At 34.3% G+C, this 27,272-nt stretch overlaps 1 pseudogene; it reads right to left on the reverse strand.

Moving 5' to 3' along the window:
* Positions 1-4,103: 4,103 nt before the first annotated feature.
* On the reverse strand, positions 4,104-5,239 carry LOC125822921 (uncharacterized; annotated as a pseudogene).
* Positions 5,240-27,272: the final 22,033 nt, after the last annotated feature.

The following is a 27,272-nucleotide window of genomic DNA, read 5'->3' on the forward strand; positions in this document are numbered from 1 at the left end:
CCATTCCTCGAAAGAAGTTTCGCGAAGAGAATAAGTTGTTGCTTCCTTTCCCACTTTCTTTTCCCGCTTTACTAATCTTCCCTCTAACGCGGGCCGGGTGGCGACCTTGTCATATAAAATGCCTTAACTAAGTGGTTCCACTAGTCTATGCTAAAAAGCACTCAAGGAGTCATCTAAAAAGTATGATCCTTTACTACCCATGATGGCTACATGGTTTATGGAGACTTGAGTTAATATGAACTCGCATCTCCATATCGGTGCTCAATACTACTCCCAAAAATATACTTAGCTCATATGTTTTAAAACAAAATTTCTTTCTTTGATTTGAGATAATTACTCAAAACTTATCTTAAAAGCTCTTTTGGAAATTGGTGTTTCCCTTTCTTATTAAAATGTGAAAATATTTTAAACTCTTGGAAATACTTAGTTCCCTTATAACTTTTGAATAAATGAACTCAACTCTTTACTCTTTGCTTAACTTGAAACTTAAGTCTTAAAACAAAGTTAAAACGTTTGTGAAAGACTTTTGAAAACTTTATAAACTTCTCTTGACTTGCTTCTTAACTTCTAGACTTGACTCTTAACTTTCCTTGAATTGAATTATCGATTCAAGGTTCATGATCTCATGTTTATGGATTATTTCATGATGTTTAGACGTACCTTAGAGTGTTGGAATCAACTAGAAAATATAGGTGCGTTGCTAAGGAACTAGTACGGAAAGAAGGGGGAAAAAGTAGAAGATCTGGCATCCTGGCGCTTTGAGTGGCACAGGGCTCCAGACCCAAAACTTCAGAGATGAAGTTGGGGCGCACTAACTGGCGCGACCCCCCCCCCATTCCCCAGATTTTGACGAACTTCCTCCTTCGTTTTTCAACTCTAAACCCTCTAAACTCAATTGGGTCTTTCCCCAAACACTTAGAATCAACTATAAATTCAAAGTATGAAAGATTCAACTCAAAATTACACCCGAAAACATGAATCAAATCTCAAGAAAACTTCAACAACACAACCCACAAGAATTCAAACGAATTATCATCAAGAACTCATAGGATTTACTTTCAAAACTATATAACTTCACTGAATTGAATCATGATTGGTGTGTGGGTGAACTAACCCAATGCTATGTGATCTCACATACCTCGTAGGGATCATCCCTTGACGAAATCCACACGCAAATCTCCAAGAAATCGACGAATCTTGAACTTTCTTCTCCTTTCTCTTTTCTTGTGTTCTTTCTCCAAAAACCCTAACTCTAATTTCAAAAGCGTAAACTGACCAATTTCAGTTTAGACCCTTATATAATTACCAAAAACGAAATTAAAATAATAGGGTAAGGAAAAGACCAAACTACCCTTCAAAAATCCGGATTGGACTTTCCTTATCCAAACAACCCAACTTCCAAGGTCATATCTCACGGTATCTGAAAACACACCTAAATCATCCTGAACTAGGAGTTATGGTCGTTTTAAGTTGACCAAAATCCATTCTTAACTTAACTTAAACAAATTTCCAGATTTATATTATTTCCAAAAATCACTATTTCCAATTCTTGACTTCTTCCTAGTTATTTCAATTTGCGAGATATTACAAATCGCATGTCCTTCCATCTCATGATTTCATATCGTGATATGATATCGCGTGGCCAATCGCCTACTCTATATGGAAGAATCCTTAAAAATTCTAGTCAATAGATTTAGTTGATAAATTGCCAATTATCCAAATTCTTTTATATAAGGTAAAATTTTAATTGATTTAGAAGTGTTAAATATTATGATTTCTTATCCGGATCAAATAAGGACTTAAATTAATTTCAAAAACATAAAAATTGAGACAATATTTAAATAATAATTATTTAAGAAAATTGGTAAGAAACAATTTTGTTTATTGTAGAGTTTTTTAATGAAGAACAAAAAATTCAATCAACATTTCTAATTATTTAAGAAAAATGATACTAAAGACAATTTTGTCTATTGTAGAATCTTTTAACAAGGACAAAAAGTTCACTTTCAACATTTCTAAAGACCTTCAAGCTTTTAATATAATATAGAAACTAGATATAGAGACTAGTGTACACGATCACACAGATGAAACTAAACAAAATATGACTAAATATCAATGTTATATTCTTCATTTACAAAATTAATTTTATGTTCAACAAAACATCTAGAGATTCGGTAATCTTTTACGGATTTTTCTAATATTTTCTTCATTAAAATTATTTGACAATTTTTCTTAGAAAAGTACATGTTCAATATAAAATAACCTATTGAAATTAGTATACGCAGACTTGACTAAAAGAAATAATATAAAGATAATATATATATTTTTTTTTTTAAAAAGAGAAAAAAAGGTAATGTAAAAATCTCTAAATTAACCCATCCTTTTCTTCTACTAGACGTGGTTCGCCCGTGCAAGCACGGGCCCAACAGTTTAAATCGAATCTAGACAACAATAAATATCTCCAAAAAATCGGAAAGTGGAAAATACAGTTGAATAGTAATACGTCAGTACTCTGTTCTTAGTTTATCGAGAATATCCTCATAAATTTGTTAATGAATTCACATAAGGGAACAAATGATATCACTTGAAAATTTGGGCTCATTGAGTCCTATAACAAAGATCTACGGTTGGTGACACATATCAAAATGTGAAGACTACCAAAATGTAGAATCATTTGCAGTAAACTTATGATAATAATAGAAAAAGTTCTACTATATGCTTTTTATTTTATTTTATATCTTGAACAGTCTCATAGGCATCATACCTATGTTGCTTTCCTCGCACATCGGCGCCTCTTCTTTAAAATAGAGTGTGCATTTTCTCATCGCACAATAAAATTATCTACAGTACCTGCGCTATCATAAAAATTGATTGTAAGCACGGTGAAATCATATAATGACATGAAACAATCAAAACAGTGAATTCAATCGGTAATCCAAAGACAAAATCTCGCATGATCCTACCGATCAACAATCAGATACAATAAATTTTGAAATCAACCTTGAAATTAGTGTCACTATTTTTCTTTTGGGTTAGTTTTGCTGCTACTTCTCCCTCAATGTTGTTAGTATCTCCTTCTTATGTTGCTAATTGTTCAGTATAATTATTTTCTCTCTTTTGGATTAGTTTGTTTTGTGCATTCTATTTCATGTTGTTTTCTACATGTAAATTATAGGTAGAATGGTCTGGGAGGTCCTTGTACTTGTCTCATTTTGTCACCTGAGCCCTTTTAATCTCAACTTTGCCAACTGAACCCTCGAACCCACTGAAATTCAACATTTTAAACCCTTTTTTGATCTGTCATCCCATATGGCAAAAGTAGTTCAAGTGCGTGAATTACACCCACTTTAGGAGCGTGAGATGCTTTTAAAAAGCCAATAATGATCATTTTTTACCATCTTCCTCAAATTCTCCTAATTTCTTCTTCAAATATCCAAAATTTCTTCTCTTTCTCACTTGTTTATCTCTCTCCAAAATTCTTCTTTCTTCTTCTTCTCCACAATTGATCAGGCTTTTTTGTCTATATTTTATTTTTCTCACCTTTTTCTTACTAGTTAATTTTTTTGTTCTTCACGATGACTATTTGTTTTTGCTATTGTGGGCTTCATGTTAAACTTAAGATGTCAAGAACATCAACAAATCCAGGAAGAATGTTTTGGGGCTGTCAAAAATACACAAATGGTAATGGATGTGGATTTTTTCGATGGGCTGATATGGCTGATCCTACATACCAAGAACAATACTACATGAAGAATCAATCAACAAATGTTGATCATAGAAGGCATGGAAAGCATAGAAGACATGGAAGACAAGGGAGATCGAGCATTAGTATTGATATCAGTGTTGTTATCATTTGATTTCTATCTTTTGTATTTAAGATGTATTGATGATTTGTTCATTTGAGTTCTATGATAATGTAATATAATGTATGAAAATATCCAGATTAAGACTTATAATTATCATAGAAAATTCATAAGCAAAAATAACTTGTTTGTCATAGCAAGCTAACACGACAGTTGAAAATTAAGTTAATAGTGGAAAGTATCATAGAAAATGTCATTGAGAATTTAGCTAGGAAAAACATGAGTCTTTACTATGAAATATTATGTGTCTTGAGTGCTTGGTGTGGACTGAGTGGCTCGCTTGTAACTTTGTTCTTGTAGCTGCCTTTGAGTAACTGCAACTCCACCCTTCCACCTTAGTCCATTGGGTTTGTAACCAAAATTGATATTGGTAGGCACTGAGCTCTTCAATGGTGCACAATGTAACACTCTATCAGTAGTTCCAGACTGTTAAAAGGCAATAATGATATTAGTTAGAGAGATTCTATAGAATCAAACTAAAAGTCCTTAAATGATAATACTTACCCTCTCAATCACACTACCATTTGCTCCAAATAGCACACCAAAACCAGTTGTTCTTGGTCTCTTATATCCGGGATTTGCACATCCTCTTTTAACTTTGCTACTTTTCTTTGAGCCACTAGCACTAGTAGTTGACTTGTTGGTTGAGCAACACTTGCAAAATTTATAGAATTATTTACAGCACTTCCACCAGTAGTTGTTGCAGCAGTAGTTGCACCTCCAGAAGTTGCTGAAGTAGTGGCTGGTCTTTTAGTAGTTGCACCACCACTTCCACCAGCAGTTACACCTGTAGAAGCTGCTGAAGTAGTTGCACCACCACTTCCACCAGTAGTTGTTGCAGCAGTAGTTGCACCTCCAGAAGCTGCTGAAGTAGTGGCTGGTTTTTTAGTAGTTGCACCACCACTTCCACCAGCAGTTACACCTGTAGAAGCTGCTGAAGTAGTTGCACCACCACTTCCACTAGTAGCACCACCAGTAGCCCCACCAGTTACACCTGTAGAAGCTGCTGAAGTAGTTGCACCATCACTTCCACCTGTAGCAGTCCTTGCAGTTCCAGTAGTATAGCCATTTTTCTACATACAAAATATTTCCAAACTGAATTAAGAAGTATTGATAAAAATAAATTTCATTAACAAAGTTGAAGAAGTTAAAGCAAAACTTACAACAATCAGACATCATTTCTTGTTATGTCCAAAATTCCTACACAAAGAGCATTTCATTTTTCTCCCCTTCCCTGTAGCCTTTCCAAACTTCTTCTTACTAGGCTCATCACTATCTTTAGACCTTTTTTTCCTTGGTCTTCCTGGCATATGAGTGATTTCAGGTGGCTCAATGGATGGTCTTGTGCTCTTGGGCCACATCTTCATGTTTGTCATAGGTTGAGTGAACTTGCTGTAGTCCTTCAAATATGTTTCCTTCTTGTACCAGTAATCAACAAATGACTTAATATCTAGATCCTTGTAAGGCATTGCAGTAATTGCATGTGCACAAGGAATCCCCTTCAGTTGCCATGACCTACAACTACACACTTTCTTTTTGAGATTAACAACATGTTTATATGGTGAATGTTGAATCTCATAGCTATTATCTCCATTAAATTTAAACTCACATATGGCTGCATGTTCAACATTGTCAGTAAGAATTTGCATAGCCATAGGTGACACATCAGTTATCCATTTTTCAGAAAACTCCCTCATTTGAGTCATTCTTTCCAAGACTTCGCCTCTAATTTCCTCTAACATTGTGATGATTGATTTGAATCTAGCTGCCAAGATCCAACTATTGAATGTCTCACATATATTATTCTCAACTATGTCACACTTGCTATGGTCCTTGAATAATGCCCTACACCATACATTTTTATTGTACTTTAACAAAGCTTCCACAATACCTTCTCCCAATAGATTCATTTCATCAAGTTTTGATTGTAAATGAACTTCAAATGGAGCCCTAGAAACCTGCCAAAACTTCTTCTTCCTTTCTTCACCACTCCATACCTTTTTCCAGTTGGCCCATATATGTCTAGCACACTATCTAATCTCAACATTTGGCAATAAATCAACAAGTGCTAGGTTAAGACCCTATCAAAGAAAAAAAAAAAGGCACGCTAAGGAAAAACAATAGGAACTTAAGTGTAACATAGAAATTGCTATAGCAAAGTAAAAAAAAGACTACAAAGTGTTCTCATACCTTCTGCATATCAGACATAACTGTCAGTCCTTCACCTTCAATTTGTGTCAGTTCCAAATCATGTTTGATGCACTTGATAAACCAAGACCATGTGTCCTTGGATTCTTTATTAACTACTGCCCATGCTACCAGGTACATCTGATTATTTTCATCCTTGGAAATGAAAGATAGCAGTTCACCTCTACATACACCTTTTAGAAATGCACCATCAAAACCAATTATCCTTCTACACCCCTCCATCCAACCACTTTTTAATGCTCCAAGACAAATATTAATCCCTTAGAATACCTCTTTTCCAGGAATTGTATTCTTGAATGTCCTAATAACCACAATAGTTCCTGGATTTTTAGACTTCAACTCCTTAGCATAGTCATACAATCTAGCAAATTCCTCTATGAAATCACCCATATGCTCATTCATGACTTTCATTTTTGCTCTTCTACAACTTGTTTTACTAACATACAATCCATAATCCTTTTGTACCAAGCCTTGAATCTGATGGAGTCTGATGCTAGGCTCACTCATGATTCTGTCTTTGTAAGTCTTACAAATCCAGTTTGGAGTACACAACTTGTTTCTTGTTCTTTTGAAACACTTATGGACAAGAAAATATATCTTCACAATAAAATTTTCAGTATTATCCTCAATACTTCCAAGAATATGCCAAGGACAACCCTTCTTATTACACTTTGCCCTGATCCTCTCCTTTTCATTAGGTTTAAGTTTAATGTTCACACCCTTCTGAATAGAGTAAGTATATAGTGCTTCTCTAAACTGAACATTATTCACAAAAACCATATACAACTAGAATAAAAAAAATTGGCAGTTGGTCAAAATAGACCTTTGTACTTGAATACCTAGCTGGTGGATCTACAACCTCATCAGAATCAACAGGATCCCCTTCATCCTCACTAATATCATTGCCAAAATCTGAGCTATCAAAATACAGGTCATCCCCACCCAATTTTCCTTCATATCTTCCCCTCTTATTCTTATAAATATCTTAAAAATCAGCATCTATACGTACAGGACCAGAAGGTATCTCATGTACATTTATTCTAGCCTTCTCTTTATTAACTTGTTCTTTAATGTTAGACTTCCTAGCTTCAACAAACTCAGAATCCAAGTCACTTAAGTCATCAATATTCTCATCAACATCATAAAGTGACTCAGAATCAGATTGTTTAGCATCTACATGTACATCAGATTCATCAGATGTATGAATGTGGTAGGAAGAAAAGTCATTACCTTGACCTTGACCTTCATCTTCATCTAAGTCCTCTAAGAAACCTCAGGAGCAGCAACCTCCTTATTCTTACCCTTGTTTACCTTAGGTTGCTGATCTTCTTTTATATTTGTATCATTTTTATCAGATGATTGAGGGGAAGACACATCAGCCCTAACATTTATAACAGTAGGTGGGGGGGGGGGAGACTTACCTTTTTTTGGAGTAAGCAATTGGGCTATTTGCACCTCAGTAGGATCCTCAACAATTAAAGGAGTACTAATTTGATGTACCACATACACATCAACAAAGTCTCCACCCTTTAAGTTGTTAATAAATCTCAACACATCAGCATCACTTTTCAACATATCAAAACCACCTCTTTTGTTAACTTTGCACCCAAAGGTTTCAACTTTTTCAACTCCCAATTTTCTAGCTAATTTATGAAAAAACATAATATGAAGCTCATCCATATCGATTCTTATTTTTTCAAGATCAGAAATTCCATTAGCATACCTGAGTTCAGGATCTGATAAAAAACAGCCCCCATATTCTTACCATGCATGCAAAGTCACAAGAATACAATCAGATGATTGAACAAAAAGCCCTAATTCACAAAGAGCCCTAATCGACAAAAAAAAAAACCTAATTTTAAACTAATTCTTTATGGAATACAACAAAAACCTCTATAATAATCTGATATAATCCAATTGGACCACTAACAAGAAAGAAATTCAACACAATTGATAAAAAAAATAAAAAAATTCAGATACGAAAAAACCCTAGATTCAACAGATATTCACGACAAATGCCATTGAATGCATAATACTTCTGCAAATTGTTATTAGGCATGTAAAAAAACAAAATCCTCCCTAAAATCACACCACGACCTCTGCAACAACTAAGACCTAACAAGAACTCTAAACAACAAAATTCAAAATGAAACACCAAAAACACAACTGCAAAACAAAGAGAATGAAAACCAGTCAAGAAACTTACAACTATGGAGTGAAATGCGAACTCAAACACTTCACAAAATAAAAAAATTTGCAGTGAGCAACAATGTAAATCGAGATTAAGGGAGTAGAAGGGTCTAATTGAAAAGGAGAAAGGAAAGAAATGTTTGAAAGAAAAGGATTAGCCTATTTTTAACATGTCATATCCTATGTGGCATTTTAAAATGACGTGAAAAGCTACGTGTGGCGTTTGTAGTTCACGCACCACTGAGTGGTCAAAAAAAGGGTTTAAAATGTTGGGTTTCAGTGGGTTCGAGGGTTCAGTTGGCAAAGTCTAGAGTAGAAGGGCTCAGGTGATAAAATGAGACAAGTAGAAGGGTCTCCCAGACCATTCTGCCTAAATTATAATACAAACTTTTTGTAATGAAATCTTTGCTGTAAATATAATCTCTCAAGGCCTTGAGTCGATTACATCAACACCCCAGAGGTATTATGAATTTTTTTTTATTTATGTGATGAAGTCATTATATGATGAATTTCTAACTAATTGTAAATTTGTTAATCAAAGCATCTGGAGGAAACAAAATGAAGTGCTTCCAAATGAAAATAACTTGATTATTTTTCCCAACAATCTTTCAATTGTGGGTCCTTATTGAAATTTGTAAAATAATGATCTTGTCGAAAGAAGTAAAATAATATGAAATTTCTAATACAAAAAGGAGGTCATATTTCACTACTTCAATGCTTGTTCAAGAAAATATTTTTCCAATTGTCTCTACCTAAAAAATGTGAAATCCCCTGCAGAAAAGAATCACACACAAGGGTGGAAACTTATCAGTTTCAAGAAAATAATTTCAATCAGACTGTAAAAATAATTTCTAAAGTTCAAATAAATGATCACCATTGATACATTAAGTAAAAAATTGGAGGTACAGTAATGGAATAGAAATACATAAAACAGATAAAAGAGAAGAAAATTTGGGCAAATTTAAGGGGAGAAGAGTTGAAATTAAAATAGCCAAGTGAGAAAAAGAAACAAATAAAACCTAGAAGAGAAAGATAATTGGAACTAAAAAATTGTTTATAGATGAAGTGTAAAGACATTTGGCAAAAGGGTCTGGTGGACCCTTGTACTTGTCTACGTTTGTATTGTCAACCCTTCTACTTGCTTTTACATTATCTGAACTCCTGAACTCATCAAAACACAATCTTTTAAACACTATTTTTGACTTGGCATCCTATGTGGCAGTTAATTTCAAAGAGCGTGTAACACACTTCTATTAGGTGCGTGAGACCCTTAGAAAAGGGTCTAACAGTTACATTAGGGCTTTATAAAGCCATCATCTTCCTATTTGCATCTAACACCATTGTTGGACAAAATTTGAGGTTTTCTTGGCCTCTTTTTCGATCTTTTCCCCCCAAATTTCTTCTCTATTGTTTCTTGTCATTATACTGCTCTCTTTCTTATGAAACGCGCCATGGAAGACATAACACTACTACCAAAATATCTTATACTAGCATTAGGCACAAAAAAAGTAAAATTCCCAAAAAATTTCAACAAAATCAATGTAATCGACTGAAACCCCAAAATCAAACACAGACACAAATAGAGATCAAATCTAGACTAAAAAACAAATAGATTCAAAAATAAATTGAAAAACCTACCTAGATAAGTTGAAAATCAAACAAAAAAACTCAAATAATTTTGACATTGATCCCCTGTTTCAGTTCCAAACCAAAACCAAACTTATTGTCTTCTTCTTGTCCTCCTCACCTTCTCCGACCAAACTGCCTTCGTTCTCACAATCTCCAACAAGATTCAACCAGCAACTATAAACGAGAACTGACAACAACAACAAAAACCCCAAACTAATTCCGTCAATAAGTCTCGACTTTCACAACGCCGCCAGCTGTGAACAACTAGAAACAATCAGACCACCCAATAGACCCCCGCTCTTCCTTAGCATCACCGGTCACCACCAAAACCCCAATCCAACAGAATCCAAAATCAACTCCGAACTCCGACGAGATTGTGAACAACCAAAAATCATGCCAATATTTTTTACTTCAATGGAAAGAGTAGAAGAGGTTGGAAAAAGGGAAAGGGTAAGGAAGATAAGAAAAAGTGATGAAGTGAGATTGTGGGATGGAGACAGCTATGGTAAAGAGAAATAAAAATTGGAAAGAGAGTTGTAGCTACATTAATCAAATATAATAAACGAAAAAAATGACATGGAGTGACTATATATACATGTGTCATTTTATAATCATACATGTCATGTTATAATTATTTTTAAAATTACGTGTCAGACGTTTGTGATACACACACAGTTGAGTAGTAAAAAACGTGTTTAAAATGTTGTGTGTCGATGGGTTCAAGGGTTCAATTGATAAAGGGGTAAGTAGAAGGTTTCGCAATACAAACTCATACAAGTACATGGATCCACCAGACCCTTTTGCCAAGACATTTAAAGAACATTTGTTACTCTTGGATAAAACATGTGGAGAAACATTCAATGAACACAAATCTTGAAAGTCAAAAGGTAAATATAAAAAATTTCATCAACTTTCACTTTAATTACCATTAAGCACATATGTTGATACCTTTTCAAAAACCCACACTTCTAATATAGTAGAATATCCAACATCATTTTTATAAAAAAAAAATATAAATTTTTGCCTGGTCGAATTAAATTCTAGTTTCGAAGTATTTTTTTTTCTTTTTTCCTTTTATTTCTTTCCCTTTCTTATATAGTTCTATATTTTAATTTTATTCTTTTCCGTCTTCAATTTTCAAAAAATCTATTCTCGTACTAATCAATGTATGTTCGTTTTGGTTGTTGGTCACAACAAATTTCCTTAGGTGCCGAAAATTAACTGCAAACAAAATAAATAAAAGAAAAATATAGTTTTTATTGATGAATCGCCGTGAGTACAATTCTGTTGTTCTCTTGATTCTTCTCTCCTAAGCTTCTCTGTGATTCGAGGGCCTTCAGTAGCGTACTTCTCGAATAGTTGGATGATGTAGACCTCCTTGAGATATGGTTGATCTCCGGAAATGTCGGGAAGTGCTTCATCGTTTCAAGTCGATCTCCGGGAAGAACTCCGTTGATCACTCCTTCAAAGAGCTATGTAGTTGATGTTGTAATCTTCTCCAATTGTAGAATGCTTGTTGAAGAGTTTTCTTCCCCTCTTAGAATGCCATGTACATCCCCTGTTTAAAGTTGTAGGGGGTGGACAAGAATGCTTATGATTGGCCAAAAGGATGTCATTTTGACACTTGACAGATTGTGATTTCTTGCACTTGATTGAGACTACAACCTCATTTGGACACGTGGTGCCACCTTATTGGTCTTGGATGTTGTTTTTGGAAAAAAGAATGACTTATTTTCGAAAAATCAATTTAACTTATTTATCAAAGAAAAATCAATTTTACAATGAGAGTCGCCACTTAATTTTTTAAAGAAATTAAGAAAACTTAAGATTTTTCAAATGACTTAAAATAGACTAAAATCATTTGACATCCAAAGGAGTTCAGGGTTCAATTTACATTCTAAGAAGGTGTTAGGCCCTCAGAATGTCCGCTAACTTGCGGTTGACCAACGATTTGACTAACTTGAAAAATTAGTAAGTAAGAAAGCCCATTTTTATTTGGAGGTAAATAAACTTAAAAAGGGATTTTGTAAGGGAAATAATTCATATGTAACTAATAATATGAATAAGTAAATAATAGACACTTCAAAATAAGAAAGGTTATCTCAGGGAACTTAATTAAATTAAACCACAAATAAAAACAAGCCAAAGTTAGTTGATCAATACAATATATATATATAGGAGAAACATGGGGCTGCTGATGTGGCATGCTTCTAAAGCCAGGAATGGCATTTATCTTTCTTTTTTTCTCAAATTTTTGATATTTTCCTTAAGTTTTCACATTTATCTTAATTTAAATTGTGCAGTTAATGTGTAACACAATTAATTTCAATCTTTTACTACATGAAAAGGAAAAGACATCAGTTTAATTTTAAAGCTTTTGTAACTCCTAATGTCCAATTGACCACACCCTTTAAAAACATTTCTTAAATTAATATACACTTAAGTAAATGAAAGATGAAAAGACTCAAAATTTTTCCTTTTCCACAACAATTTATATTTAACCTATAAAATAGAAAGATTTTAACAACATAAACAACTACAACACACTTCTTAACTTTGTTGCTGCTTCTTCTTCCTCTTCATGCCAATTAATTTCTGAATATCATGTTGTATACATATTTCTATAAAGAATGTATTTCGTCGATCTAATATTATATGTGTGCCAATGTCGTCGTTATCATCATGACTCATAAGCAATTCATAATGTCAACAGATTTGTCCAACTTCATATTAGCGGGAATGATCACATTAATACATTCTTCTACTCCATCCAAAAAGAAAAGAGAAAGAGATATTACATTGGTGTAGGAAGAAAGATTATGTTGTATCTCCTCAAAATACAAGACTTTTTGAAAGGATGTTGCACTATAATTCTTCCTACAAAGAGATATATGTTGAGAAAACTATTTATTTGGTTGAGAAATTTATAAGTGTGAAGAGTGTTCAAAGGGCAAGAAGATTATTGGAGAAAGAACCAATCTATTTATGTAATTCATATCAAATTAGGAAGAGAATCGGGAAGAATTATTTGAAAAAAAAATCAATTTATTTATAGAATACATATTAAATTAGGAAGAGAATAAGGAGAAATTTGTTATGTAATTTAAAAAGAGACGAAATTAATGCTGACATTATTTCTTTCAACTTTATTGTTCTACTAGTTCCTTTCTCTTTATGTTCAATTTTTTTTCTATTTTATTTGTTCTTTGTGCATCTTTAATTATAATTAAAGATATGATGTTAATTTAGGAACATATATATATATATATATATAACCAATCTATTTATGTAATTCATATCAAATTAGGAAGAGAATAAGGAAGAATTATTTGAAAAAAATAATCAATTTATTTATAGAATTCATATTAAATTAGGAAAAGAATAAGGAGAAATTTTTTATGTAATTTAAAAAGAGACGAAATCAATGCCGGCATTATTTCTTTCAACTTTTTTGTTCTACTAATTCCTTTTTCTTTATGTTCAAAAATCTTTTTTCTATTTTATTTGTTCTTTGTGCATCTTTAATTATAATTAAAGATATGATGTTAATTTAGGAATATATATATATATTAGGATGTTGTATAAAAGTATTGAGGTGAAGAAGAAAAATACGAAGATGTTATAAAATAGGTGCCAGGGAATTATAAGTAATGGAGTGAAGTAAGAAAAAAATATGTATTATAACATTATATATTTAATTTTTAATTATTTTAGTTGAGATCATTTCATTATTTATGAATACCAAAATAATAATAAATTTTAAATAATTTAAATAAGCAAAAAACAAAGATAGGATTTACTTTGTAAATGGTTTTGAAAAATATAATTATCTATAGTTTTTATACTATAAATAAAATATTTATTATTTTTCTTTTCTATAGTTTTTTAAAAATCTTTTTCTTAATTTTAAAACTGAACATTCTACCTTACAATTTTATATTTAATATATATTTAATCCTTTTCATCATCAATTCTACTAATCTCTTTTTTTACCATTCTTCAATCTTTTCATTAATGTTATTTATGTCATTTTCTTAAGTTACTCATTTTTCTTTCTTTGTTTTTATTTATCTATTTAATTTAAGGAATTAGCTATTATAACTTATAACATTGTATTTTACTTCTTTTCTTTATTCTTTTTTTTTACAGAATTTAATTTTTCATATTTTGAAATTTTAGATCATTCCTTTTGCTAAAAAATCTATACTTACATATAATATTAAAATTGAATGATAAAAAAAATAAGGTGACATGTCTCATTAAATAATATCATTATTTATCTTCTTCTTTTTTTCTCAGATTTTTGAAATTTTTTCTTAATTTTTTTATCAAGAAAACTTGTAAAATATTATATTTTTTCCCCATTAACTATGGACATTTATTCCATTTCTTCAAAGCTATCTTTGTTCTTCTCTTTCTTTCATCTGCCTTCAGACAAGTATGTATATAATTTTCTCATTATTGTCATTTATTTAGTTTCCTTCTTGCCTTTCTTATCTTAACATATCTATTATTTCTTTTTGTATATAATTAGGAGTCTTAAATAAGGGAGAAAATCACGTAATAATAAAGAATATTAATATTAATTGGATAATAATTTAATTATTTTTCTCAAATTTTATTTACAGTTCCGATAAAAAAAAATCTTCATTTCATTTCTCTAATCATTAAAATAGTTATTATACAATTATGGTATTAAATTGCATTTAAATTAGTATTTTATATCTGTCTTTTCAAATTCACTATTTGGTGGTCAATTTAAAATTCAACACACACTTATATATATTACATTTATTTTCTCATTAATTATTGTTCTTCCAAAAATTAAAAAAAAACGTAATTTTCCTCATTTATTTCATTTCCATTTAAGTATCTCCCTTGAATCTATCCTTGAATCTATTATCATTTTCTTCTATTTATTTTTTCTCTAAATTAATTTGTCTCAACATACTCAACTTGATTGGATAATAATTTAACCATTTTGCTCACATTTTTATTAAGAATTTCAATAAAATCTCTTCACCTTTTTCTTCCGCCCATCTTCACTTCATTTCCAACCATTAAAATAGTTATTATACAATCATGACTGTTAAGTGCATTCAAATTATTATTTTATATTTTGTCCTTTCAAATTCACCATATGATGGTCCATTTACAATTATATATATTATTTATATTTTATCGTTATTCAACGATGAATTAAAATAATATAATACAATAAAATTTATATAACAATTAAAATAAACATGTATTTTAATTAACAATACAATATAATAGATAACAATTATTCAATAAGGTGTAATGTTATAGAAAGTTGAACCAACCAACACATACGTTTCAACAATAATTATTATCAATTATATTTATTCACTAATAAATTTCTAACCGCGCTTCGCGTGGCTATGTTCACTAGTATAAATAATAATAGAGGAAAAAGAAATAATTAGACTTGGGTCTTTGGCCCAAATCCAATTAAATTGGGCTTTTGGCCCACCTATCCTAAAGTCTAAAATTGATCCAAAAAAAACACAATGGGCTTTATCCATTACACCTGCTGAACTTGTTGTGCAAAAGAGTTTGGCTTTGGCCCCAAATCAATTCACAGAGCTGCTGGAAATATGCCCAAGCTTTTGGGCCTATTTTGCCTTTGAAAAATCTGCGTATACGCTTGGGGTATACCACTGTATATGGGACGTTTTTGGCCTTTTTCCCTGTATGTGATACTATATACCATATGTATACGGACCAACTACTCAATTTCTAAGCATCTGTATTTCGTGCCACAACCGCAATTCGTTGTTTTAAACCTGTATATCATTGTATAATGAGTGTATACATCGTGTATACAACTCTCATTTAGGTTTGAAATCTGCCGCAATTGCACCTATACTTCGGTTTTGACTCGAGAGGGATAGGATTGAGCCTCCTTGGCTCAAAACGAAATGCAAGGAAAAAAAGGAGTCCAAATGACTCAACCCAAGGGAAGTCATGCAAAGAAGACAAGATGATAACGATTAGGACAAGAAGAAAAATCATAACAACTTAACACAAAAAAAAAATGCAAGCATATGAAGACTAAACACTAATTCCAAATTAGGCATGATATAATTCTAGATGACCAACTATTTGCAACTTGGTTCCAAGTTCTGGGCATAATCGATAAAATTTTATTTGAAGTGCCAACAAAATAACACCAAAACAGTGATCCAGTCTTACTAAGAATCTGCTAATGCAAGTTTATCATTGGAAAAAGAAACAATAAATCAAGTAAGGAATTCAAACATACAATGAAAACTAATACAAACCCAAAAGTAAGAAGACAAAATAAATAAATTTCACACCAAAGACTAAAAGAAACTTAATAAATGCATATTGTGAGCCTTAAATTGCTACATGACCAACCTATACACTAGAAATTTAAATCATTTCCATGAGAACTTTGCTAATGCAAGCCACAGATAAACATATAATTGGTATGCACAATAAGAAATGAGCAGGCACGACTCAAGTTGGGAACAAGAATATAATTTTAAATGCTAGCATTCTGGACAACAACTTACTTCTTGTCTTAATCCTCCCATTTAGAAAATAAAAGAGAAGGAAAACAAAGTATAATCTTTCAAGAAGCTACAAATAACAAACATGAAAATTGACACAAAAGCGAGATAGAAATCTTCAAAATAAGAGCCATAGAGAAACTAAAGCGAATATTACTAATTCATAAGAGGCAAGATAGAACAAATAGTGACACCATACAAAAGAAAAGAATCTCATACTCTTTTAGATAAGCAGAAACTAGACCATTTAAATGATTATCATACCCAAACTCAACAAAATAACACAGATAAGAACATGTACTACAGACGTATACATTTATAAGAGCTCAAGAATTTTTAAACAAATCCAAACTTCAAAGGACTTAAGGGCTTAAAATGTAAACAGGCCCAACATGCCAAGATAGTCAGAAAAGAGAAATAGTCATGACTTGGAAAGAAAAAACAAAGATTTGGAAATAAACTTCAATCTGGAAAGCAATAGGACCTCATATTTTATCAGCTAAATGGCAAAGAGAGTGAAGCTTATATGAGTGATGAATTATAGATAGAGTTGTTGTGGAAGGACTTTACCCACATGACCTATATTATAAATGTATGAAATTATGCATGTTCTCATAGAATCTATGTAAATGCTTTAAGAACACTTTGAGAGTAAAGTGTCCATGATTATGCTATTGAATATGAGATGGAAGCTTTTACGTAAGTTGAGTCCTGCTTCCAAATGGGATCCTTTTACAATAGTTGAGTCCCGGTTCCCAAGTATATCTCATGATATGGAGACCTTTTACACTAGTTGAGTCCGGGTTTCTAGAAATAATCTCCATATCTATAGAATTATCTTAATTGATTTTAATGTTGTGTTGCTTGAAAGGTTTTTCTCATGAACACATGATGGACATGATGTGAAAGGTTTTCTCACATAGAATGATTCTAGGTTGAAAGGTTTTCTCACCTAAAATGAATCAAAGCATGTATGAACTATGTTAGCTTGAAGTAGAGATGCGATATCCCTTCATGAATAGCTTGACTTTGTAAGACAAGACCATGCATGGTAGCTTGAGATAATAGAACTCATGGATAGTCTTGGATTGAGAAATCATATCCTTCCAATGTAGCTTGAACTAGCATGAGAAGATGGTTGCATGATAGCTTGACTTGGTGAGGCAACATCGTTTCATGATAGCTTGGATTGAGCTATAGTACCTTTCCTTGAGTAGCTTGGACTTGCATGAGAGTATGTTTTCCATGATAGCTTGGTCTAGCATGGTAAGGTGCTTTTCCTTTATAGCCTTGATTAACCATTCATGAGTAATGATGTGTTATGGACTAGTAGAGAAATACTCTTCCATGATTAGTATGAATATGAGGGACAAGTCCCTAATCAAGTAGCATGTTTATGATGAAATAAGATTACTTCAAGGAAGTATTGTAAGTATGTTCTAATATGAGATTTGTTTATATGATGTATGCTTAGCTTGGATTGTTGCTATAGTTACCTTCCTTGATATGTTTGACTAAAGTTGAATGTTCCATTGTCTATGAGAAATAAGCTAAGGATGAGATCAAAAGATGATGAATATTAATGATGGCTTCAAGTGGTTTACTTAGTATGAGTGAGGTTTATGGGGTCTTATTCATGCATTGCACAAGTATGCTTTGAGGTTACTCATGAAGTGTTCTTCTTAGGTTGTCATAATCTAGATGCATTGATTATGCCTATGACTATGTTGTTATCTATTATGCTTGTATCCTATGTCTTATGTTGTATTTCTTATGATATTGGTATATGTCTTATGTTCACTAATGCCTACTTTATACTTATATGTTGATGATTGATGCTAGCCATCATATTTAGTACATTATTGTACTAACACATACTCTTGTCTACATTCTTATCAAATGTAGGGTCCGGCGATATTGACTTCCATCCTCGAGGCTAGGATCTTAGTAGAGCAAGCAAGTGAAGATTTGGTGAGTCTTCATAGCATCGAGTATTTGACCACCTTTACTTTATGTTTTCTTTTATTGTTTAGAGCTATTGTATGGGTTGTGTCCCTAAGACTTTCTTGTATTAGATGGTTTGAGACAATGTTAAAGACTTTCGCTTTATTTTATGAACTTCGATTGTAATGGAAAAATGTTTTAAATTTTTGTTCCATTTTCTATTATCCTATGTTATGAAAGCTAAGTGGCTTGTATGAGGCCTCTCGGGGTCTTGTACGCCATGCTACATCTAGGGTGTACCCCTGGGTTGGGTACTTTTCTTGCATGTTGGCTTTGCAAGTTTGTGCTTCCTAACAAGAAAGCTAATTGTATTCGTGCTAGTGTATTCAAAGTTGCAGACTTGATGGCTTATGAGGAAATAATTTCTTTGGCGGTTTCGATCCTTGCAAGAATCTATCACGGCCTCAAGGATATATCTGTAACACCCCGAATCCAAAACAGACCAAAAATGCAGATTTTGAGAAGTTGCAGGTGCAACCCACAGTTGCCATCCACGGACCGTAGGTCAAACCACGGCCCGTGCTGGTGTCCGTGGTTCACCATTGCAACCCCTCCCCAAACCAGCTCAGAAAATTGGCTAAGTCCCGACTCACGGACAGACCCACGGTCCATAGATCAGACCACGATCCGTGGTCTGTGTCCGTGGATCGATACCCAGCCTCTGACACAAACTACGGTCGACCAACACAGACCGTCATTCGATGCACGGTTCGTAGGTCTAACGGTTCGTAGCTGAAAATTGTTGATGGATCAACTTCAGATGGTCATAAATTTTAGCACAAAAGGAATTATGTGTCCCATGACCTATAATATGATAGATAATTGAATCCTCTTTCCAACGCCACCGAGTAAAAAGTTATGCTCGTTTTAGTGAAGCCCTGTCGGGCAGATTCGACCGACGACTCCAATCCACGGACCGCCAATTTACTTACGGCCCATTAGTCCCGTCCGTCAGTCACTCCGACAGCAGTTAAGGCAGAGGTGTTTTGGTCTTTTCCTATTCCGTTGGACCCCTAAGATACATCGTTTAGACCCTAAATCATGAGGTTTTAGTCAGTCTAAGCCTAGAAATATAACTAGAACTTACCTTAGTTAAAATCATTAATCAAAACATAGAAAATTAGAGCGTAAGAGGAGAAGGGAAGTCAAGAACCCTAGTTCAAGAACGCAGCAAGGTTCCATCAGTTCCATCCCCGAAATCGAAAGATTTCTCTGTGGAATTCGTCACCAGGTATGTGGGATTTCACTAGTGGGTTCCTTTCGCCCATTAGGTCTCTAGAATTTAGTCAGATTCTTGATTTCATTATTATGAACAGACCTAGGGTTTCTAGAATTTCAACAGATCATCATGAATTAGTTATTTAAATTTTCCAAATTAGATTATCATGTTATTTCTCAGTTTATTGCATGAATTCCAGAACCCTAGCTATGTATTTCTTTAGTTCTTGAATTACACATGCTAGGTCAGATATTTCAGTATTCAGTTATACATGCCTCAGTTTATGAATGCATCATTATCAGTTTAATTGTTGCATTCTCAGTTTGCATGTTCAGTTCGAGCTATCCAATATTTACAGAAATTCAGTCATAATCAGTTAACTACTTAATTCATTGGGAGTAGCATAATATCGAGTTGGACTAGGGTTCAGCGTACCCATATAGTCCCAGAACTACGAGCCACATAGGTGTAAGTCCCCTCTGTGGGCAATATCAGTTTAGTGATCATGCCAGCATGCCTCTATACCTCTGGCAGGGTATATTGGGTCCTCTTGATGGGGCGTATACATCGAACTCCACATTTAGCTCATGTGGTTTTATGTCGGTTATTAGTAGCTCCCACAGTTCAGTCAGTCTCTATTGCATTGACCATATTTCAGTACAGTCAGTATTCAGTCTCAGCATGTTATAAATTTGGTCATTGCATCAGTTAACTCAATATTCAACATTTTCCGTATCGATATCATGTTTATATTATTTCATTGCTTTATTGTTTTGTTCAGTTATATGTTATTTCAGCTTTACTCTATCCTGCATGCTCAGTACCTTTCAAGTACTGGCGCATACGTGCGCTACATCTTCTCGTGATGTAGGTTCAAGTTCTCAGCATCCAGATCACGCTTAGATCGATTCCCGATCTTCAGTTCAGCAGCATCAGTGGTGAGTCCTCATTCTTCGAGGACTAGTGGCATGTTTATCTTTATCGCTTTTAGTCTTTAGTTTTAGTTTTGCTAGACCTAGTTGGGGAATGTCCCAGCACTTCTAGTCAGTTTAGAGGCTTAGTTCAGACATAGTTAGATTCAGCTTAGTATTGAGTTAATATCTTCTTTGTATTAAACTCATTAGTTTTCATTTATCTCAGTTATAATATATGGGTATTTCCCATCTTTTTATTTTATTTATCATTTAGCTTCCGCATCAGTTTATTATCTTTAGTATGCTCATGATCATGCCAACAGGGTTAGCTTGGGATCACTTGTGGTCCTAAGTCCCGTGTCCGCATCTCGGGGGTAGCTCGGGGCGTGACAATATCCACTTCTTCAAACTTGGGTGCTTTCGAAATACTACTTCCCATTTATTTTGTATATGGATGGATATGTGAGTATTTTGAGACCTACTAACGTGCTACCCACCCCCAACGAGGTGTACGAATGTGGCTGATTTCTGGAAAAAAGATGGCAAAACATTTTAACCTCATTGACGCTCGCAAGTTATATCAGCAAGTGAAATGTGCATAACCTCCACAATCTGGCCATGCTACAAGGAAAAGAGCTGCATATTGATGATAGTGGAAAATTGTCCACTTCCTGGAGCGATTTCCTTATAGGTCTTCGTTCAAGTTTTGTAACTCTGAGGCTGGATGATGAACTAATTGTGCAACCTTATAGTCCTTACTGATTTAGTCGACAATTTGGGTATTGTCAAGATGCTTCTGATGCATTTATAGAGCACCATTATGATGGTTCACTGCAAGCTTTGGTGCAACTATGGGATTCATGTGTTCACCTTGTAAGCTCTTCGAAGATCATCAAACCAATGCGTCCATCCAATAAGGGGTCTTTAATGACTCGTGAGTATTCAGATTGGTGGCCATCTGAGTGAGAGATTCTGCTTAGATGAAGTACCCATATAATTTTGAGAGGTCTGAAAAAGGGATGATGCTTCTTTACCAACCAAAGGAGAACAACTTCAAGAAAAGCTTCCCCACTTTTTCAAGTCCAAGGTGACACCGAATATCCCTCCGTAATTTGTCAAAGTTGTTTCCAAGTCTATAAATTCGAAGGGCATAATGCAGTTAAGAGTCCTTTACAGACTCCCAAGGCAGCCAACATCATTGATAATGAGGTGATCGACGTAACTCTCAAGAGAAAGAAACCTTCCAGCTCATTGAACAAAATTGTTGAAAAGTCACTTGGCATTGCACCATCTTGTAGCAACACGTCAAAAACGTCTATTTCACTCCATGAGATTGGCATAAATACTAGTGCAACCTCTAGCTCCAATGAGAGCAATGTTTGCCAAGAGCTACATTGGAAGCGTTTGAAGAAAAAGCCTAAGAATTTGAGCAATCAACAATGCGAGTTCGCTGAATTGGATTCCATTAGTATTGATACTGCAATCTTTGAAGACGGTGCTGTTTGTTCTACAATGCCCTTGACAGAATTGGCACATCAGGTAAAAGTCACCTCCCAAATATTTCTCTAAACTTACCTCCTTTTTTCTCATTGTATATTAATTCTATTTTTTGATTATCCAGTAGGGTCTTGGGGACATCCCTAGCGATGTAGATGTATTTGAAAATTGTATCACAAGTCTAAACTCCCTCAATGTGGTGAAAAGTTCTCACCTCCCACTTGCTGAAGTTAATAGTCAAGTTGCAAATGAAATTCAACTAACAAAGTTGACGGTCCCTTTTTCTGAAAAGGCTGAAACTTCTCAAAATATTACAACTACTAATGTAGGGGTTGGAGCACATCAAATTAGATGTTCAGATGTCTTCAAGGATTTGATCCGCCCCTTGCCGGGGATTGCCTCGAATTTTGAACCACAAAAGACTATTTCAAGATTCAAATTATCTTACATTTCAGGAATGTGGGGTACCTTATGTGAGTGTATTACTCGATTATCTGTTGAATCTTCGAAAAACCTCAAATAGTTTGAGGCAGCTGTTGCGTTGATTCTTAAAGGGCTTCGAAAAGTTAACATCATCAACCTTTTTCCTTCGGAGGTTCTGCTTGAAGATTTTGTTTAAGAAACATAAATATTATGATGTTGTGAGGCTGTTCACTTCTCAAAAGATAACAGGGTATTCTCATCAAGAGTTGCTTTATGCTGCACAACAATGTCTTGATACCACAAATGAGGAGCGAATCAATATGGAAAAATAGTTGGAAGAGCTTCAAAAAGTCCTTACAAGAGCTGAAAAAGAGCTAAAAGTGTGGACTTCAAAGAAGAAGAAAACCATCTTACTTATTGAGGATCATCAAAAAAGGCTTTCTGAAAATCAAGAGACTACCACTAACCGTGAAGATGAAATTCATGCCATCAAGAAAATCATTCCCTTGTCAAAAATGGAAATAAAAGGACTAGCTAAGCTAAAGAAGGATGTTGAGACAAGTCGTCACCAAATCCTTAGCCATAAGCTTTTTCCTTAGTCTTTTATCATGTATAAGGACATTCTCTTTAATTTTCTTGTTCTATTGTGTTTTTTTTGTCTTGTTTTTTTCTGGAACATTGTTCTGATGTAGTGACAATCCTTCTTGAATGAATAAAAGTGTTGGTTTATCTTCTTCTCAAATGTTTTCTTTAAATTCTCTATTTCAAATGCTTGTCGTGTAATTTGTAACTTACTTTACATGCCAGACAACTTTTCCCAAGATTTCAGCTTTGAGCTCTTATGTTTGAAATTCAGTAACTCGTAGTAGGAGCATTCAAATAACGAGTGTCATTTTATTGGCAAGATAACTCACACAAATACAATATATGTGAAACTCACGACCGAAAGATTTCCAGGTTACTACGACTATTATTCCAAAGTTAGCTTGAATGCTACCTTGATCGACTCTTCAGCTTTGAGCAACTTTGGGAGAAAATCAATAACTCCGCGTAGGAGCCTCAAAATGATGCAATTCTTGCTCCATTGGAAGCATAACTCACATACGTACAAGATATGTAAAATCACGGCCAAAATCTTTCTAGATTAGTACAGATATATTTTCACAGTTAGCTCAAATTCTGCCTCACTCAACTCTTCAGCTTTGAGCAAATTTGGAAGAAAACCAATAACTCGACGTAGGAGCCTCAAAATGATACGCTTCTTGTTCCATTGGAATCATAACTCATAGACTTACAACATATAAAAAAATCACGGCTAAAAGCTTTCCAAATTAGTACATATATATTTTCAAAGTTAGTTCAAAATCATGACACTATGAGATTCTTGTTTCATTGTGAGGAGCGCATCTTTGGTGTGAAATCCAAAATTCGACGTAAGAGTGATGATACTATGAGATTATTATTTCATTGTGATGAGTGCATCAAGAACAATACTATTTGTAGAAGTTACAATAAAATTAATTCCAAATTGATGAGAATAAAATTTTCAAGTTGACTATACGCCCAGAATGCCAATTCCTCAACTTTATGCGCTTTTGACAAAAGTAACTTGTCTCTTGTGCTTGGAGTGTTCACATTGCGGGTACACCATTCCAACATAAGTAGGGCTTTGATTAGAAGGGTATTTCGATTTGATGTTGTCGGTCAAGATGCCTCTAATTTTGAGTAACTTACTGAAGCATCAGTAAATTACACAAAATTATCTCTAGCGCAAACAAAAAACTCAAGTTGAATCGCAAGTCACTTGATCCAATACCAATGTAATTCATCAGCTCGATGTATGAGTCTCATTATTACGAGCTTCTTCTTTTGTTGCGGAGAGGGATCCAAGAACTTCAATGTGTGTAACAATGATGATTAATATCTTTATGAATTTTCACAAATAGGCCTTTGAAATGCTCAGATCAACTCCAAAATATGATGATTTTTTTTTAATCTTTGACAGGCCGTGGTAAAAAATTCATAACTTAGCATAGAAACCTCTAAATCACGAGTCGAGTTTTTTGTTGCGAAGTAGACTCCAAGAACTGCAATATATGTGAAAATCATGGTCAAAATCTTTGCAAATTTTCACAAATGCATCTTTGAGTCAGCTAAGATGCCTTGCTTAACTTCTTCTTTGCTCATACGCATTTGAACTCACGTGCTAGCTACATAATTTTAAAGAGCTAGTGTGATGATCACACAATGCCACCAAACCCCGCCCCTTTTTTTTTTACTCATGTAACTGAGCTTAGAGTGATTACTCCAAGCACCTACGTACCTCGGTGAAGAGGATCAAGTCATAGCGTAGTTCAAGATGATGAGTTTTATTATTATATTTTTGAGCCGTACACAATTTATACTCTTACGGGCCAGGAGTAACATGCAGTTTATGCTCATACCTTAAGGAGCGTAGGCAACCTTCATGGGAAGTATTGCTTCAGAAACTTGGCATTGATTGGACCAACTCTTACACCGTCTTGGTCTATAATATTATAAGCGCCACTTGAAGATGCTTCCTTCACAACATACGACTTATCCCATTTTGATGTAAACCTGTCACCGATGTGTTTGTTGAGGATTATGGGTCTCCGGACTGCTAAGATAAAGTCTCCCACTTGAAATGATCGAGGTCGCCCTTCTTGTTGAATGCTCTCGCAAGTCGAGCTTGATAGAACTCCAAACTTTGTTGTGCTTCCAATCTCTTCTCATCCAATGCTTCCAACTCTGCTAGACGAAGTTGAGTATTACTTTCAGTTGTAAGTCCCTCTTGGATTGCTATTCGCAATGATGGAATTTTCTTTTCCAACGGAAGGACTGCTTCCACACCATACACCAATGAAAGCGGAGTCTCTTGCGTAGCCTTTCTACAGGTTGTACGATATGCCCACAATGCTTCACCAATTCTCTCATGCCAGTCCTTTTTATTCTTTGAAACTACTTTCTTCAATAAGTTGCCAAGTGTCTTGTTAAAAGCTTCAACAAGACCATTGGCAAGCGCATTGTACATTGAAGAATTATGTTGCTTAAAACTGAACTTCTCGCACAAACTACTCATGAGTTTATTGTTGAAGGGTATTCCATTATCAGTAACTATACATCTTGGTATGCCATATCTAAAAATTATGTTTGATTGATAAAATCAACAACATTTTCCTTCTTCACCTCTTTTAAGGGCACAACTTCAGCCCATCTAGAGAAATAGTCAAAGGCAGCCAAGATATACATTTGTCCTTTTGACGACTTTGGAAGAGGTCCAACAACATCAAGTCCCCATGAATTGAAAGGCCATGAGGCTATAGTTGGATTCAGAGCCTTTTGAGATTGATGAATGTAATTAGCATGGAATTGACATACTTGACACTTTTGGCATGCTTTAAGCAATCCATTACCATTGTTGGCCAATAGTAGCACATCCTCTTGATGAGAAAATGAAGTTTAGGCCCTGATTGATGTGCTTCACATGTGCCAGAATGTGCCTCCTCCATTGTTTGTTGAACTACTTCTTTGTCAAGACACCGCAAGAATAGTCCCTCATAAGAACGACAAAATAGTATTCCCCCGTGAAAGATGAATCGTGGTGCCCTTCTCTTAATGTCTGCTCTTACTCGTGGATCCTCAGCCAACCTTCCATGTTCAAGATACTCAATCAGTGATTTTCTCCAATCTTCTTTTTCAACCACTCGAACAGTTATATGGTGGCTTTCATTGATTTGAAGATCGAGACAACCAGGAATAACCCATCAATGACATATGCGCACCTTTGTTGTCTCATTTTATCCGAGTGCCATTGTTGTGGCCAAGTTAGCCAAAACATCCGCCATGCGATTTTCTTCTCTTGGGACGTGATTCAAGAACACTTGATCAAACATTTCAAGTAAGAAAGTAGCATATTGGTTATATGTAAAAAGATCTTCCTTCTTTACCTCTTAATTCCCCAAGAGGTGATTGATGATCAATTGAGAGTCACCGTAGATATCCAATTGAGAGATCTTCATATCTGATGCCATTTCAAGTCCCACAATCAAAGTTTGGTACTGTACGACGTTGTTGGAACATGTTTCACCTAGAACAAATGAAAATGGTAAGATTAGTCGTTCCAGAGATATCGACACGACTCCCGCCCCTACACCATCTCGATGTGCAGATCCATCAACCAATATTGTCCATGCCGACATTTCTTCAGTAAACATGCATCTTCATAAGGAAACTCATCTGAAGTTTCCCATTTTCTTAGAAGAGGGTGATCAACAAGGAAATTAGCAAGTGCTTGCCCCTTCACAACCTTTTGAGGTGTATATGATTTCATATTGACTAAACAAGATCGACCATCTTGCTAGACGTCCTGAGAAAAATGGTTGAGTCATTACGAACTACATGAGATTAGCCCGAGAAATTAGCTTGATAGTGTACACTTCAAAATAATGCCTCAACTTTTTTATCGCATAAAGCAATGCTAAGCACATCTTCTCAATGGGCGTATAATTCAACTCAGTTCCTATCAAGGTCCAACTCAGATAGTACAGTGCTTGTTCCTTTTTAGCTTTATTCTCTTGAGCAAGAAGTTCCCCAAGTGATCGCTATTGTGATGCAATGTATAGTATCAATGGCTTTCCAGGAGTTGGTGTCCTTAATACAGGTGAATTCAAGAAGTATCTTTTGATGCTTTCAAAAGGATTTTGACATGATTGGTCCCACTGGAAATGAGCATCTTTCTTCATTAAAT

Source organism: Solanum verrucosum, unplaced genomic scaffold (genome assembly GCF_900185275.1).
Source record: "Solanum verrucosum unplaced genomic scaffold, falcon-dt-bn FXZP01000104.1, whole genome shotgun sequence".
Classification (NCBI taxonomy): Eukaryota; Viridiplantae; Streptophyta; class Magnoliopsida; order Solanales; family Solanaceae; genus Solanum; species Solanum verrucosum.